At 47.9% G+C, this 16,739-nt stretch overlaps 1 long non-coding RNA gene across 3 annotated transcripts; it reads right to left on the reverse strand.

Annotated features, from left to right (window-relative positions):
• Nucleotides 1-50: 50 nt before the first annotated feature.
• On the reverse strand, nucleotides 51-11,246 carry LOC121476306. 3 transcript variants are annotated; one of them, XR_005983904.1, is made up of 4 exons: nucleotides 11,141-11,246; nucleotides 9,647-10,725; nucleotides 4,953-5,118; nucleotides 51-3,223 (listed from the first exon to the last, which is right to left on the reverse strand). It is a non-coding gene; the product is annotated as an uncharacterized LOC121476306 (long non-coding RNA). The 3 variants fall into 3 exon arrangements; XR_005983903.1 differs by having other exon boundaries at nucleotides 51-3,252; XR_005983902.1 differs by having other exon boundaries at nucleotides 51-2,499; nucleotides 3,130-5,118.
• Between the last annotated feature and the right edge of the window lie 5,493 nt (nucleotides 11,247-16,739).

The following is a 16,739-nucleotide window of genomic DNA, read 5'->3' on the forward strand; positions in this document are numbered from 1 at the left end:
TGAGAAACCAAAAACAAACATACAAACAAAAACAAAAAAACAAAAAAACACTGGGTTCTATTTATTTTTCTGTTGAAAATAAATCAGGGAAGTTATGCAACTCTAAGTATCTCCAATCAGATCATTAATTCTACGTAATAGAGCATGAAAAAACAAAGACCAAAGTCAATGTCCTTCCCTCCTTCCATCCCCCCATCTGCTTGCCCCCACCCCCAGCCCTGTATCAAAAATGTAGAGACTGAGACCCAGAGAAGAGCAGCCCAAGGTCGCATGGCACATGACCTGGATTTTGTGCTTCAGAACTAGTTACATAATTTGCGAGACCCAGTGTAAAATGGCAATACAGGGACTCATTCAAAATTATTGAGAATTTCAAGATGGCAAGAGCCGGGCATTAAACCAAGGCCCTTCTAAGGTCCCACAGCCCATGAAACCAGCCCTGCTGTGCTTTAATCACACCATTTACAGAGAAGGAAGGAGCAAACACCCAATGTTGGTCAGGATGGCAGAAGAGTATCTGTGTATATTTGTGTGTAACGTCGCCTTCTGGGAACCAATTATTCTTTCAAACCCAGGAATTTCCCACCATGGATGTTATCGTGCCATCCCCTGAGGTCCCCAAATTGTCGTAGCCAAAGGGTTCTCAGAGAGGGCAGATGAAGATATACATACTAGCACCCACCATCTGCTTCCAAACCAGCTCACAGGATGTTTCTATGCACAAGACTGCCAAGCATGTCTGGGGCAGGGGCCTACCCTCTGCCAAGACAGTAGAGGTCATCATAGGCTACTGGGGCCTTGCCCATCAATGCTCAGTGTTCTGTGTTGGCTAATGCTGGTAAGGGAGCAAATGTTCACTGATACCTAATATTTATCGATACTTAATGTCCATCAGTGGCAGCCCCCACCAACGGCTGATATCCACAAAGAGAAAAAGTCCAGTGGCAGTAATGTCCACTATTGCTCAGCATATACCAGTGCCCAGTGTTTGCAGGTAGCTAATTGCAATGATAACTGCTCTGTGTGTCAATACCTAGTGTCAGCCGGTAGCTCAGTCTCTGGCAACAGCAATTGGCCATTCAGTGAAGACACATGACCTGTGTTTATTCTTCTCTTTTATTTATTAAAGTGACAGTAGTTATATTTATGGATGTGATTGTGTTTGTTGAGCCAGCAGGAAATTCTTCCTGGGTTTACTGTTTAACTCTTTTTTTATTTTGCTTATCTGTTAGTTAAAATATTCTGATTTAGGAATACACATTTATGTTTCTTGATATATACACATAGGTATATGTAACATATATATGTAATTATATACATGATACAAGGAGACAGAGAAAAGGGGAACAGGGTTTTAGAACAGAAGTGTCAAGCCAGGAAAAATGTTCTAACTAGTTGTTTCTTAGAAGCAGCAACATTTTCCAAAGTTGAGTGATGATTCAAAGCATGAGCCCTTCTGCTCAGGGGAAGGACAAAGAGCCAGGTTCCTTAATAAGGGTAAGGACCTGATGCACGGCCCCTTAAAGCCACATAACCAGCAGTGAAGGCTCTGGCTTGGAAGCCTGGCTTTGCCGCTTATAGCTAAGTGGCCTGGGGTAAGCCCTTTAACCTCTCTGTGAGCCTCAGTTTCCACATCTGTGAAATGGAGTGTGTAGTGATCTCACAGTCTTACGGTAGGAAGTAAGTGAGTCAATGTAATAAAACACTCCGGCTAGTGACTCGCATAGAATAAGTAATAATAAATAATATAAAATACTAATTTTTTGAAAATTATTTCTTTTGTCAAATTTATAAGCATGCTGTGACTCAAAATATTCTCAGGCAGGATTTCTTCAGTGGCCATCAGCTCTCAGCAGGTGACCTCATAGAAGCTATTATGCTCAGGAATTTGGCTGAAAAGAAGTTCTACCCTCTGTATCAGTACATTTCAAAATTGCCCTTAAGGTACAATTTCCTCCTGACCCAACACTGGTAAGGGAACAATGCTTAGGAAATATCCTCCTAACCATCCTCCTTGAGCCTGGCGGTCACAGATGGAATGGCCAACCTACTGTGATGTGAGCTGCAGGGAAAACCTTCCACTCCTGTCACCCTCCTGGACAGCCTCACTCTGCCTGAAACTCCACCATTGTTCTTTGGCTTAAGCTATGGAGATGAACAAGTGTCTTGCAGGATTAGAGCATTTGCTAGCTACTGGGGAGCAAAGGGTACCTGACTGCTGTCTCCAAATGTGATATACCCTAAAAATGACTTTAAGGGGCTATGTCATGTCAGCTGCTGAGACGATGATGCCAGTGGCCCGATCATGAGATCCATTAAGAAGGTAGTTGAAGGGGCAGCTCGAGTGGCTCAGCAGTTTAGCGCCACCTTCAGCCCGGGGCCTGATCCTGGAGACCTGGAATCCAGTCCTGTGTTGGGCTCCCTGCATGGAGCCTGCTTCTCCTTCTGCCTGTGTCTCTGCCTCTCTCTTTCTCTCTCTCATGAATAAATAAATAAAATCTTAAAAAAGAAGAAGAAGAAGGTAGTTGAAGGATAAGGTCTCCCACACATGCAGCCTTCTCTACCAGCCAGTGTGAGATCCTGTTCTATTGATGACTCCCATGACCCACCTCCTAGTATTATCACCCTCCCCTTCGAATCTGGATTGGATCCTGATTTGCTTTAATCAACAGAACACAACAGAAGTGGCTCAGGGTCAGTTTCCAGATCTCAGTCTTAAGAAGGCCTGCTAAGTTTCACTTTTGCAATCTTGGGAACCCAGAGCTGCCCCGTACCGAGTCTGGTGAAACCATTTGGAGAAGCTGTAAAGCCAAATGGAGAGAGAAAACCTCAACCGTCCTGTATCCCAGCAAATCCTGGACCCCAGCCAACCCACCAGCTTGACATACGAGTGACCCCAACAAAACCAGCAGGAGAACAGAAGAATGGGCCAGGTGATCTCAGCCCTGATTGTAGAATGGTGAGCAAATAAAACGATTGTTGTGCTAAGCCATTATCCTTTGGAGTGGTTTCTCACAAGGGCAATAAACAACCAAAACAATCAAGTCCTGGGCTCTGTGAGCCCCCAGCCCCATAGTCCCTGCCTCATCCCCTTTGGCTTCCCTGATAAAAACAAACAAAATCACTAACCAAGCCCTGGGCCAGAGCAGCTGAAGACACAAAGAGGCCAAATGACAAAGACAGCCAGCCAGAGCCTCCTCCAGGACGGCCAGTTCCGAGGGACCTGACCGAGGGACCGGCAGAGAGGCACAGCTGAAAGGACACACGCGTACCAGGGGTTCTCAACCTTATGAGGTGCCGCCTGGCACATGAGCCCACCTCTTGTTCTGTGTGGGTCTCGCGGCCTCCCAGGGGCTTGGCCAGTCTCCCCTCCGCCTCACACCCTCCTCCCAGCCCAGACAGAGGACTTGCAGGTCCCCAGACAGACCCACCTCTCAAGCAGGGACTTCCCCATCTCACCTCCAGTCCCTGCTAAGACCTGGAAGATTAAAGACCTAAACCCACGTCGGGCTAACATGCCTTCCCCCTCCCTCAGTGGCTTTCCTCCAGGCAGCCGCAGGGTTTCTAGGAGGGCCCCCGGGGCTGGGGTGAGGCCAGTCACACGTGGGGGCCAGGAGAGGAAAGCTGGTCTGAAATGTGGTGGCCCCGAGTGGACCCTGAAAAAGGCATAGCTTTTTGTTCCTTCCCACAGACTGTGGGCAAAGTCATACTTAGCACAAGCTTTAAAAATACTCTCCCCACACACAGACACAAACACTGTAATTCCCTTGGCTTGCCCCACCCACCCTCCGTAGGGACATGTGGGACGTGGGGAGGGACCGGGATGGGGGCTCGGGGGCAGTGTTCTGGGGTTCTGAGAGGACCTCTCAGGAGCCGCTACACAGAACCTCCCTTTGCCAACATGTTTTAAAGAAAGCTCACCCTCAAAGGAGTAGGGGCAGGGGCAGTAGATGCTTCCCTGTCCTCATACCCACCAGCCTGATTGCCTGCCACTTACCCTTCCTACCTCAGTTTCCATGCCACCACCTCCCCACCTCCTCCCCCAGAGGACGTTAGATGCTCCTCCCACGCACTAACCCAGTACCTCACCTTCCCTCCAGAGTGACACTGATCACATTTATTTTCTCTGTTTCTTTTTCCAGCTTACACTTTACACTGAGGGCAAGAACTATGCCTCCCTTGTTTCCAGGATCCCTGGCTCCAGGCTGGTGCCTGCCACACAGTTGCTTGTCAGTGCATTCCCAAAAATAAATACACATGTCTGTTGCATCCATTTTACTGACTGTGAAATGGAGGCCCGGAGAGGTTAAGTGACTTTCCCAAGGCTGCACAGCAAGCTCATGGCAGAAACCAGCGCCTGAGATTTCCAGTCTCCTATCTCTCTCGGGTGGCAGGTGTCTGCTTCACCCTCTGAAGCTGGGATGGGGAACCTTCCCCGTGAGGTTCTCCCTCCTTCTCTTCAGCTCCTTGACAGGGAACCACCTCTGCTCTGACTTCCCCACCCTGCCCAAGTGACTAGGCCCGTGCCCTGCTTCACCCATCCCAGTGGCAGCCCCACTGACAATCGAAGGGCGAGTCCTCCCTCCTCTGAGCCTGCTTACCCAGCTATAACGTGAGTCAGCCTGGAAGATCAAGGGGCCACTGCTAACAGAGGGCCTGTGAACCACTAGGAAAAAGACTGAAGAAGGCTGGCATACCAGCTCCATAATGCTTGCAGCATGGTACGCAGCACAGACCTTTACCAGAAAGGTCTAGAAATCTCATTTCTTCCCCAAATGTACCAAAATCTCACTTCAATGTTTCATAAGTTTCTAACTTTTGTGTGTGTGTGTGCACAGACATGGGTGGTGGTGTGGTGGTGGTGGTAGTTTTTCAGGTTTTACAAACAAATCCAGATGATTCTACTGCATAATCAGGCTTGGACAACATTTTAAAGTTTACACAGAGCTTACTGTTCACACTTCATTTGCTCTTCACAATCTTCTCATGAGGAAAACGGGGCAGGGCTTATCACCAACCCGTTTCACAGATGGGGAAAATGAAGCCCAGAGAGTAGGTGATAGAACCTGTGGCTTGTACTCAGAAGCCCTATTCCGAGCTCTGTCCTCTTCCCACTCCCTGTAGATTCAGTTTCAAAAACAAAAAGAAAAGGAAAAGAAAAAGAAAACATTAAAAAGGACAAAGGTAACTACTTAGCTGATAGACCTGCCTGCCCGAAGAGCTTGCTTAGCCCTTCCCATTTGGTGAGAAGCCCATTTCCTAGGAGATGGGGGTGAGAGGTGACAAGAATAATAAAACTCAAGGACAAAGGCAACAGGATCCTGAAAGAGTGACTCAAAGGATTAGGGCAGCCCAGAGGGTGAGTCTGCAGACCTCAGAGGGCAAGATCCACCCATACAAGCTCTGAAGCCCTAGGAGATGGGGGTGAGAGGTGACAAGAATAATAAAACTCAAGGACAAAGGCAACAGGATCCTGAGAGAGTGACTCAAAGGATTAGGGCAGCCCAGAGGGTGAGTCTGCAGACCTCAGAGGGCAAGATCCACCCATACAAGCTCTGAAGCCCTGTGATTATCAGGAAGACACCACAGTCCCTGGCCACAGGGCACCAAGAGGGGTTCCAAACCCAGCCCTGACCCTGGAGGCTCCCATGGACTGCAAGAGAAGGTGGCAAGTGGCCACATAAGCAAGACTGGAACTGGAGTTCCCATCTGATAGAGAGGGACCTGGGGATCCTTGCAAGAATTGAGGGGCTGGTGGAGCCAGCAGCAGAAGCCAGGTCTCGGCCTGTCAGGGCTGTCCCCTCCAGAGGGCGATGCCAACAGCATGCCCCTCTTCCTTTCTCCACCCATCTGCCCCTTTTCTTATACCCCTGTTCTTGGTGTTGATGCTCTAGTCCCAGGTGTGAGGTGAGGGTTGGGGGGATGAGGCATCCCCATGAGAAGAGAGCAGAGGGGGAGCTCGGAGAAGTAGAAGTCTGAGCAGCAGTTCTTGGCAGCCTTCACATATTCCCCTTTGATAAAATAACTTCCAATCTTTGTGTTTTATAGAATTTAAAAACTAACATTTATTCAGGTGATTTTTTTACTTTTATTTTATTTTTTTAAGATTTCATTTATTTATTCATGAGAGATACAGAGAGGCAGAGACATAGGCAGAGGGAGAAGCAGGCTCCATGCAGGGAGCCCGATGTGGGACTCGATCCTGGGACTCCAGGACTATGCCCTGGGCCAAAGGCAGGCACCAAACCACTGAGCCATCCAGGGATCCCCTGATTTTTTTTTTAAGTTCACCAATAGTCGCTGCTTATATATTGACTTCTTCATTCTCATGACACAAAAAGATGTTTGGCAGATGAGAAAACTAAGACTCAGAGAGGTTACCTGACTTGCCCGAGGTCACACAGTGGGTAAGTGAGAAATCTCAGTTTTGTGTGTGGTTTTTTTTTTTTAAGTAAGCTCTATGCCCAATGGGGGCTTGAACCCATGACCCTGAGATCAAGAGTTGCATGCTCCACCAACTGAACCAGCCAGGTGCCACCAAATTTTAGATTTTAAAAGTGAGTCTGTCTGACTCTGGGGCCCACAAGTAAACAAGTGCATAGATGGAAAATACATGCTAACCATACAGAATCAGAAACAGAATCCTAGAGTGTCAGCCCCCTTGGCTCTTCCTCATAGTAGCTAAGACTGGGGTTTGGTGGGGATCTTAGAAGGAACTTGAGGTCCTGCGGCCGGTGATCCAACAGCTCCAATCTGGGCTCCAGCCCAATCCACCAACCTGTGAGAAGGACCACTTGGGAGCAACTTATAGTTACTCCTGCTTGGTTGTTCTACTGGCCAAGGGCAGTAGAACATGGGCTGAATTTGAATCCAGGTCGTCTGACCTTCCCATTCGGGCCTCCTCCCTACCCATCCTGGGGCCCTGTTTAGTTTAAAGTATACCAAGGACATCTTGTGGGCCACTGCCAATTGTGGATAAAGATATAGTATAGTCCTCGCCCACGCCCTTGGCATTTTTACAAGGACCTCAGAGATTTAACTAAAAATGTTTGGTCATGTGGGGATGCCCAGGAATGAAGATAGGTCAGCAAGGAAAATATTTAGTCTCTGGAATCAGAGTGGCAGGGAGTTGGGGACACCTTGCATCCCAATTGTTCCTGTCACTTTGCAGCTGCCTCACCCCAGCCAAGAGATTGGAGCTCCAGGTCCCTCACCAGAGAGTGAGGGTATTGATACTGTTTGCAGCACATTCACACCACCCTCAGAGCCCCCATCACATTGGCCTGGCGCACTGGGGGTCTTGGATAGTGCTAGCAACTTCCTCCACTTCCCAAGGCTGAGATTCAGGGCGCCTATCACAGGACAAGACCCATGTTGGTTTTGACTGGGTAGTACTGGTGCCATGATGGTACATAAATCCTGTGACTCTCTATGCCATTAGGCCCACAGAGGACCAAGGGAGGCTTGAGTCATTATGTCACTGACACCCAGCCAGGGGCACTGATAAGACAAAGTACTGTGATGTGTAGCCAGAAATTATGGGGGAAAAGGAACTGAAAGTAACAATGCCTATCTACCATCTGAACAGCGTGTGATGTTTCAGAGCAATTGCATGCCTGTGTAATTTTGATCTTAACAAAAACTTTGCAAGGAGTTAGGATGACATTGTTAACTCCTTTTACAAAAGAGAAAAGTGAGGGTCAGAAAGATGGCATGTGGTTTGTCCAGGGCCATACATGCTGTGGCACAGAGGAAAGTAACTCTGGTCCTGGTTCCCTGGCCTGGAGAGAACCGGTAAGTGAGAAGGACATGGGACCCCAGGATCCCCCTGTCTGCCCCCCAAAAAACTTCCCTCAGTAATTAAAAACACAAAAACAAAAAACAAACTAAGACACTGTGGGATTCCATTTGCACTGTTTTTGTTTCATTTCTAGGAGGTGGTCTCTGCTTAGAGGAAGGGGTGGGAAAATACGGTCTCAAGCCCAGTTCAGGAGAGAGAATTTTGGTACAACTTTTGCTGAAGAGCAGTTTGGCAATATGTACCCAGTCTCCTCTAATTATTTCAAAGTAAAAATTCTGAATGAAGCTGCAACCCCAGCTAGGAGGTGGGTAGTGGCGGAGAGGGGACCTGAGGACATCATTCGGGGGTGGACAGGACGATAATAATCTGTCCTTTCGATCCTGGTGCTGGGTACACAGATGAGTTGTGAAATTCAATGAGTGACACCCTTTGATGCATGTGCTTTTCTATATCTATATTAAACTTCAGTACAAAGGATCTTTTTAAGGCTAACTCTACAGAGAAGAACATTTAAAGATGTGAGGAAATGTCCGTACGTATATATAAATACCTTAAGTGGAAATAAAAGTAGGGCACAAAATAGTATATATTATTTGACACAATATTTGGTTCAAAATTATATAATTACAGGGGCACCTGGGTGGCTCTGTTGGTTAAGCATTGGACTCTTGGTTTCAGCTCAGGTTGTGATCTTGCTGTCATGGGATCAAGCCCCATATGAGACTCTGTGCTCAGCTCAGAGCTTGCTTCAGATTCTCTCTCCCTCTCCCTTCTGCATTGACTCTCTCTCTCAAGTAAATAAAGACAATCTTTTCAAAAAATAAAATTAAACTAAATAAATGTAAGGGTGCCTGGCTGGCTCAGTTGGTGGAACATGCAACTCTTGATCTTAGAGTCATGAGTTTGAGCCCCAAGCTGGGCATGGAGGATAGATAGATAGATAGATAGATAGATAGATAGATAGATAGATGATAGATAAAATTCTATAAATGTATATATGTGTAGAGAAATGACTAAGAAGATATGCCAGGTTGCTAACAATGGCTACCTCTGTCTGGTAAAATAATGCCTCATCTAAACTTACTTCTTGGCTCTGTATTTTCTAAATTTGCTATGATAAAGATGTATCACTTTTGAAAAAACAGTCACACAAAGTTGTTTCAAATGCTAACCTTTGATATTTGTGTGGAATTTCCTAGCTTATGAGTATTTTTTAGTAATCATGTTCTTAGAAAGATCCACAGGACAGATATTATTATTACCATTTCAAAGATCAGGGAACCGTAGCCCAGGGAACGGGCCACTTCTCCAAGGCCTCCCCACAGTCACACGTGGAGTGAGGGCTAGCCTCAGGTCTCCCAGCTCCCATGCTGAGCTGTCTCCGTTACCTGCTAACGTGGCAAAAGACCATGCTGGGCACAAAAGGACTTGGAAGGTAACTCACATCATAGCTCTCAGAGTTGGACTTCCAATCTCATTCAGCCCAATCCTACCATTTCTGTATTATGCCCCAGGATGGCCACCTGGCCTCTCCTTGCATACCTTCGAGATGACGGACTCACTGTCTCCTAAGGCAGCCCCTTTCATTCTAGAGACGCTCTACACTCAATAAGTTGCCCAGCATTTTCACTGACCCCAAATCTATATCTGCTTTTCCACCTTCCTTCATCCACCTTCTTCCTGCTTGTTGGGCTACACAAACAAATATGATCCCCTCTTTCTCATGGCAGTCCTGTCAAATCTGGGAGACAATCTGGTCCTGTCCCTCGCTCCTAAGGATAGGAACATTAAGCTTCTGATTTTCGAGACCCAAACCCTGAGACCCAGAGAAATTGAATGACTCACCTAAGGTCACACAGCGATTTCATCAGATGCTTGCCGAGTGTCTACCATGGTACGGCACTCTCTGTTGACTCTGCTGATATGGCTGGAGCTACCTGGAAACTGGGGGACCACCTAGGATCCCCTCTTCAGGAGTACGGAGTAGAAAGAAGACATATCTCAATACCAAACCTGCTTCCGGGTCCCCCCACACACTGGAGAGTCTGCACGTACTCCCCCCCACAAACTTCACTGCCCAGAACTACTCCCAGGCCTCCCAAATCCCTCAGATCCCTCCAGAAGTCCCAACTCTGCTCTTGCAGTCCTGAGGAAAGGAGGCAGGTGGGAGGCACCGAGGAAGGGATGTGAGGAGGCAAGGTATGTCACTTCTTCATTTGGGACCTCAGCTTCCTCATTTACCCACCAAGGCGTGAGTCCCCACCTGAAACTAAATCCTCACAGATCCTACTGTGAGGAAACAGGAGGATCAAGGCTGGGGATCTGGGATAACAGAATGGTGCAGGAGCTACTGCTGTTTATGGTGATCAGAGACCCTCCAGTCTTCCCTTCTCATCCACTCCAGCCCTCTCTTGGCCAAGCCCAGCGCCAGGCCTGAGTGAGAGGGAGATGAATCAGTGGGGTGCCACCCTCAGGAGTCTGTGGTAGCAAGGGGGTGGCAGCAAGTGGGCAGAGAAGGGGGTCAGAATACAAGCAAGTAAACCAACACTGCTAACAAGGAGCTCAGGGCACTATGAGAGAAACCAGAGCAACAGAATTGGTTCAGTCGGTGAGAAACAAGGAGGAGGAGGGGGTGGCCTGGGGCTGGACTTTGGAAGAGGAGGCTGCAAGAGTTTGCTCTGGTGGACAAGGCAGGGGAAGGGCAACAGCGGAGGCATGGACAGGAGAAAGGCACCCCTCCCTGCCCAAGGACGACTTTCTAGGATCCCCGCAAAGACAGCAAAGACACCCGGGGAAGGAAGGGCCCGGGAAGGAGCCCCCTCTGTCTGTCATGCTCCGGAGAGACGGCATGAAGCAGAGAACAGCGGCTGGAATCAAAGGCCTATCAGGTCTTCTCGAAGCCGGCCATTCCGAGCTGACCCCACCTAGAAGGGAAGCACAGGGTCATTTTCCCTGGGGCCAAGAAGCAGGATGAGTTTCAGGACTGAAGAAGGATCTCGAGCCGAAGTTACAAGATTACAAAACCCTCATGGAATCTGTAAGCCGGCGCCCCAACTCAAACATGCACGGCCTTTCCGGGCCCCAGGGCCCTGGTCTTCCCAGAATCCAGCCCTCAGCATCCACTCGGAAGTTCCCCGGTGAGGGCCCGGCCACCGCGCTTCCTGCTAGAGTGAGGACCTGGAAGGCCGCGTGCGGATGGGGCAGGCGGCCAGGGGGCCGGGCCTCCAGCAGCAGAGCAGCCCAGCCAGCGCCCTGACCGGCACCCAAGTGGCACAGAGGTCCTCCCTCATATGGATGCCCAGTTACCCATTTCTGCCCTGGCCCCTTCAAACACGGTACCACGATCTGCTCAATCACAGTTATCCTCCTCTGCCAAGACTGGGAGCCTCTGACTTCTCTCTCTGCCCTCAGGGACAGTAGGTGGGTAGACTTAACATCATTTCGGCTCCAGGATGAGTCAGAATGGAGACTAGGAGGAACTGGGGCGGGGGTGTTGGGCAACTCCAGGATGGCCAAGCCTCTGGGATGGTCCCCAGAGAACATCTGAGCTGAGGGCCTGAGCACAGGAAGCCACCACAAGACTTGATGACTGATTAGACGTGGGAGTGAGAAGCAGTGAGGGTTGAGGCGACTCCAGATGCTGGCTTAGCTGACGCATTCGTGGTAGAAAGGCAGAGGAAAAAGCCAGGGGAGAGGGCTACATAATGAGTTAGCAGGAAATACCCATCATCTCTTTTAAAATTTCACCCTATAATGGGGCGCCTGGGTGGCTCAGTTGGTTGTCTGCCTTCGGCTTGGGTAGTGATCCCACATTGGGCCCCCCTGCTCCATGGGGAGCTGCCTTCATCCTCTCCCTCTCCCTTTGTTCCCCCTGCTTGTGCTCTCTCTTTCTCTGTCAAATAAATAAAATCTTTTTTTTTAAATGTCACCCTGTAAAAAAATAAAAATAAAAATAAAAATAAAAAAAGTAAAATGTCACGCTATGTGTAATAAGAAAAAAAATTGTGAATGACTGACATAGTCAGTAGAGAGGTAAGTTAAATACACTATTTCATCCATACTGGGCAATATTACAAAATATGAGATATGGGGAAAGAGTCACAGTAATTTATGTTTTGAAAGTGGTTCATGGGATGCCTGGGTGGCTCAGTGGTTGGGCGTCTGTCTTTGGCTCAGGGCGTGATCCTGGAGTTCTGGGATTGAGTCCCACATCAGGCTCCCTGCATGGAGCCTGCTTCTCCCTCTGCCTATGTTTCTGCCTCTCTCTCTCTCTCTCTCTCTCTCTCATGGATAAATAAATTAAATCTTTTTAAAAAATGGTTTATAAGGGAGTATTGCATAATAATCCTAGTTTTGTAAAAATAGATGGATGCATCTGTAAACATCAAAACATGAAAGGTGGTTATCTCTTTTTTTTTCCTTTTTCTTTTTAAAATTTATTTAGAGGGAGAGAATCCCAAGCAGACTGTGTGCTGAGCATAGAGCCTGACACAGGGCTCAATCCCACAACCCTGAGATCATGACCTGAGCTGAAATCAAAAGTCAGACACTTAGCCAACTGAGCCACTCAGGCGCTCCTAAAAGTGGTTATCTCTTGATGATGAATCACTGGGGATTTTTGCTATCTTCTTTGTGTATTTTTCCCATTCCTTCATAAGGAACAAGTGTTACTTATATACATGCTCTGTTCTGAGGAAGATATGATATGGAGTCTGGAATGACAGTTCCTTAAAGCATTAATAACAAAGAGTCTAAAGATACTTCTGCCCCCATGTGGGTCTCCACCCCACACGCTCACTCCCACCCATCTAGCATGTTCTGTCCTGTGGGGAAGCCGCCCCTTGGGCCCAGGTAGCGGCTGGTGTTTGCTTGTCTAGATTCTAAGTGGCACAATCCCTTTTGATTCTTGGGTCCCAACCCGTGTAGGGTAGAGGTCACCGATAAATTGCATCAGAATCTCTGGCCTAGAAGGGCCCTGGGAGCTTATGCCAAGTGGGGTGAGGCCGACCTGCCAAGCCCAAGAGTCTGGAAGAGGAAAAGGACAAAGGTAAGGTACTATTGAGCTGGTCCAGTTGCACATGATAAATAAAACCAACAAAATGTTCAATAAAAATGTATTGAGGGATCCCTGGGTGGCGCAGCGGTTTGGCGCCTGCCTTTGGCCCAGGGCGCGATCCTGGAGACCCGGGATCGAATCCCACATCGGGCTCCCGGTGCATGGAGCCTGCTTCTCCCTCTGCCTGTGTCTCTGCCTCTCTCTCTCTCTCTGTGACTATCATAAATAAAAATTTAAAAAAAATTTTTTTTTAAAATAAAAAATAAAAATGTATTGAATGGGGCAGCTCGGGTGGCTCAGTGGTTTAGCACCGCCTTCAGCCCAGGGCCTGATCCTGGAGACCTGGGATCGAGTCCTATGTCGGGCTCCCTGCAAGGATCCTGCTTCTCCCTCTGCCTGTGTCTCTGCCTCTCTCTCTCTCTCTCTCTCTCTGTGTCTCTCATGAATAAATAAATAAAATCTTTTTTAAAAAATGTATTGAATGAAGTAATAAAGGGGCAAGATCAACTTTGAGAACCTTTTGGATACATCAGGAATTCTTTTTTCAAATGACAAGTGAATTAAACAGAATCATAAAGCAATTAATTCAATACCAAGTGCTAGTCTGCATATCAGCTGCCCCAGATTAGTAGCGTGGTCTCGGTAAGGTCGTCATGAGCCCCAGTGAGACACACCACTGGCCCCTTGAGATCCAACTGAGTTCTGCTCTTCCCTCTGGCAGAGCCCAGCCCGCGGTGACAGCACAGTTACAGTCCGCTAAGCAAAGGGAAAGGGATGGAACCAGGAGCCTCGCTAGCTCTGTGGGTACCCCCTCGAGCTCATTAGTTTCTCACACTTCCCTCCAGAAGTTCTGCACACACGGGATGTCCTTGGACACTTGCCTGAAGCTGGCAGAATGCCCCTGACCTTTTCCTAATGAGAGCGTTATTAATGTTCTCTGACTCCAGAACGACAGCTCACTGCTTTTTTTTCTTCCTTCCCTGAAAACCTATTAATGTAGGAGCATCTGGGGGATTTCAAAGTTGGCAATGACCTTGACAGTTTCTGCAGCCGCTCTGCCGCGGTGCCCTGGGGCGTTCAGTGGTATTTCACAGGTTCACATAAGCCTTCCAAGGAGCCCCACGATTTCCAGACCAATTCCCATCCAATCACTCTGACATCTTCTGAGGAGAAGAGGTTACCATTTCCTGGCAATTATTCTTCATCTTGCCTCCCTCTGTTCTGCACCACTGTGGTTTCTGCCCCCTTACGTTTCCAGAGGTTTAGAATCAAATGCTGAGTCACGGACTCACCAAGGTCAAAGCTGGAAGGGTCCTGAGGGGGTAGGCAGTGGGTCCAACCGTCTCATGTGCAAATTCATTTCCATTCTTTTCATCCATCATTACCGAGCTGCTCCTCTGTGCCAGGCCCAGTGCCAGATTCTGGGGGCAGAGCTAATGTTCTGCAGTCTCCCAAGAAGCCCTTGAAGAATTTGCTCACACTCACAGGGTAGAGAGACCCTGTAAACATATCAGATTCCTTCAGAAAAATAAGACTTCCAGAGAAGGCCAGATAAAGTCCAGGAGAGCCGAGCGCAAAATGGAGAAGCCAGTTGCTCTTAGTGAGATCAAGGAAGGCATTCTAAGAGGAGGGGAGGTTTGGAATTTATAAGTTGATGTTTTAAAGATAGTCAGGGGTGTGTGTGTCATGGAGATGTGGGAGTAACAAATATTTCCAACAAAAACAGTGGCCTGGTGGTGCAGAGCCCAGGCTCTGGAGTCAGACCTCTGGGTTTGAATCCAGCTCCATGTGGTCCTAGTCAAGGTACTCATCTTCTCTCTGCTCAACTTCCTCATCTGTAAGATTCACAGGTGCCTGTGAGGAAGGCTGTTGCATACAGCCTGCTGTATGTCACAGAGCTCCTTCTCAGGACATGCCCTTCGCCGCTAAGAGTTGTGTGCCTGTGACGAAAGTTTTCCAGTGGATGGTGGTCAAGTGTTTGCTTTCTCAAAATATTGTGACAGTTTATGACAGATTGAAGTAAACTGTCATGAGGAGGAGGGCCTTTTACTAATTTGCAGAAAGGCATGACATGTGCTCCAGGTTGCCTGGTACCCGTTGTGTCTTCCTGCTTTCACAAGTGAAACTCTTCTTGTCAGGCAGGAATCAGAGGGGCTTCGGTCTTCTTCTTCTTCTTCTTCTTCTTCTTCTTCTTCTTCTTCTTCTTCTTCTTCTTCTTCTTCTCCTCCTCCTTCTTCAAGATTTTATTTATTTATTCATGAGAGACACACAGAGAGAGGCAGAGACATGGGCAGAGGGGAGCCCAATGTGGGACTCAATTGATCGGGATCAACCTGAGCCAAAAGCAGACGCTCAACCACTGAGCCACACAGGTACCACCACCCCTCTTTTTTTAAGTAGGCTCCACACTCAGCATGGGGCTTGAACTCCTAACCCTGAGATCAAGACCCGAGCTAAGACCAGAGCTGAGATCAAGAAACAGACACTTAACTGGCCAAGCCACCTAGGCACCCCCAGAGGAGCTTCAGACTTCTTGTGTCTCATGGGTCGGCCAGGGAGAAGCACCTCTGGCTGTGCAGAGCTGCTGTCCACTAGGCCACACTCTTCTCCACAGAAGTCCTGGAGGGACAGGGCTCATTTCCCTTACTGCTCTGTCCCCCCAAACCCCCGGATTATATGCTTAACTGGGCAGGGGCTAAATCTTCCTGCGCAGATGGTTGGGACCATCCTAAAAGTCGATACTGAGAGGAGACAGTCTTCCTTAAGTAGCAGGGCCACAGTCCTCAAGCCCTCAGCCCCAGCCCCTGTCCTGCTGAGAGGGGTGAGTTTATTTCCTGCTCTAGCCGGGCTGTCACAAAAGCCAAAATGTTCATCACCCTTGAACACAATGTTTCTGTAGGTGAGGTTTCCCAAGGCCTCTGCCAGCATCATCTGAGGGCTTACTAACATGTCTTAGCCTTGTCCCAAAACTGCACTTCTGCTGGGTCAGAATCCTTGGAGGTGAAACTAGAAATCTGGTTTCTGATGGAGTTCCCAGATGGTTGTAGGCCTGTTAAGTTTCAGAAAATTCTGCCCCTTGGTTCTCTCTTTCAGATAAAGGACCATTCTGGTCAAAGGATTTTATAAAATTCTTTAGTTCTCTATCTGATGTGTGTGTGTGTGTGTGTGTGTGTGTGTGTGTGTGTATGAGGGGCGTGTATATGGTGTGTATGCATATGTGGTGTGTGTGTATGTGTAATATGTATGTGTGTGATACATGTGCATGTATGTATTGTGCCAGTTGTGTGTGTGATATGTGTACACATGTTGTGTGTGTGTTGGAGGGCAGCAGGCAGGGGGACGGTGGCTCAGTTTTTCACACTACACATCTAAAGATTAAAGTGCTGGAGGGTTCCTGGGTGGCTCACTTAGTGGAGTGTCTAAATCTTGATTTCGGCCTAGGTTATGCCCCCAGGTCTTAAGATCTAGCCCCATGTTGGGCTCCAGGCTCAGCAGGGAGTCTGCTGGAGATTCTCTTGCTCTCTCTTTTTCAACTAACTAAAAAAATAAATCTTAAAAAAAAAAAAAAAAAAGATAAAGGTCTGGAGCTCCTGGCTGGCTCAGTCAACAGAGCAGGTGACTCTTGATCTCGAGGTCATGAGCTCAAGGTCCATGTTGGGCATAGAGATTACTTAAAAAAAAAAAAAAAGGATAAATGTGCTTATCTTTGTTTCATGAAGTTCATGGTTATTCTTCTTTTGCCTTCTCTATATTTTTCAACTTTTCAACAAGGGGCATATGTGACTTCTACAACAAAAAGAAAAAAATTAAAAGGAACTCACTGTATTCCATCGTCATCCACTTTGAATCCCTTAGTCCCAGCAAATCCTCTGAGTGTACTGT

This window comes from Vulpes lagopus, chromosome 15 (genome assembly GCF_018345385.1).
Source record: "Vulpes lagopus strain Blue_001 chromosome 15, ASM1834538v1, whole genome shotgun sequence".
NCBI lineage: Eukaryota > Metazoa > Chordata > Mammalia > Carnivora > Canidae > Vulpes > Vulpes lagopus.